This window comes from Lepus europaeus, chromosome 5 (assembly GCF_033115175.1).
Source record: "Lepus europaeus isolate LE1 chromosome 5, mLepTim1.pri, whole genome shotgun sequence".
Lineage (NCBI taxonomy): Eukaryota > Metazoa > Chordata > Mammalia > Lagomorpha > Leporidae > Lepus > Lepus europaeus.
This window is the reverse complement of record NC_084831.1, coordinates 59,524,965-59,526,262: the sequence shown is the minus strand read 5'-3', so window position 1 is coordinate 59,526,262 and position 1,298 is coordinate 59,524,965.

Below are 1,298 nucleotides of genomic sequence, written 5' to 3'. Positions count from 1 at the left end.
TGTCTGCTATTATTTACGCTGGCATTCACAATGGAGGTCAGGAAAAATGGGCTGATGGCCTATTAAGTGGGAACAAGGTAACAGCGTGGGGGATTTAGCAAGACTTCTTGGAGGAGGTGGGAATTGAACTGGACATCAGAAGCTGCATGGGCAAAGAGTAGATGTGAGGAAACACAGTGAGGACAGAGATGGGACTTAGAGGGCCGGAGAATGAGATCTGGGAGAGGGAGCACCAAGCATAGTCCAGCAGGGAGTGGCCAAAGTGGAGGGTGTGGGGGCTTGTTGGCAGGAGGCAGGCCTGGAAAATTAGATTGGAACCAAGCCGTGGTGAGTCTATAGACAATGAGGAATGATGAAATAGGAAATACTCAGAAATAGCAGATCCTGGTTCAGGAAGATAATGTTAATGGTCACAGGAGGAGACCTTAATATCAGGGGGGTCTAGGTGTCAGGCTTGCAAGCTCAGCTGCCTACCGAGGCCTGGCAGGGAGCTCAACAAGTGAAGAAGGCCGGAGGAAAGAAGCTGCAGGTATCTGGCCCACCGAACCGCAAACTCCTCACTGTGGGCACCACTGCTCAGTTTAGGCACGGCTGCCGTGTAGACTGGGGTGGGGGGGGTCCATTAAACCAGATTTTCCCAATTTTGCTTTCTCTTTTAACAGTAAGGCCTATTGGATATTATTTATGAAGTGACACTATCTCAGCTGTTCCTCAACGTCTTAAAATTTAAAGTTTCCCCCTAATAATGACTTATTATTATTCCTTTTCTCCTTAGAAGATTTTGAGTTTAAAAATTTCTTCATATATATATATATATATATATATATATATGTATGTATATATATATCTCCACAGTTATCATCTAGAGTCATTTCCTTCAAGGTAAAGTCACTTTTCCCAATGTATTTCCTTTTTTTTTTTTTTTTTTTTTGACGACAGGCAGAGTGGACAGTGAGAGAGAGAGAGAGACAGAGAAAGGTCTTCCTTTTTGCCATTGGTTCACCCTCCAATGGTCGCTGCGGCCGGCGCATCTCACCGATCCGAAGCCAGGAACCAGGTGCCTCTCCTGGTCTCCCATGCGGGTGCAGGGCCCAAGGACCTGGGCCATCCTCCACTGCCTTCCCGGGCCACAGCAGAGAGCTGGCCTGGAAGAGGGGCAACCGGGATAGAATCCAGCGCCCCAAGGCGGATGATTAGCCTGTTAAAGCCACGGCACCAGCCAATGTATTTCCCTTTCTTTGACATTCATATTCCTGCTCTCTCTCTTTTTTTTTTTTTTCTATGAACGAGGCCATTTT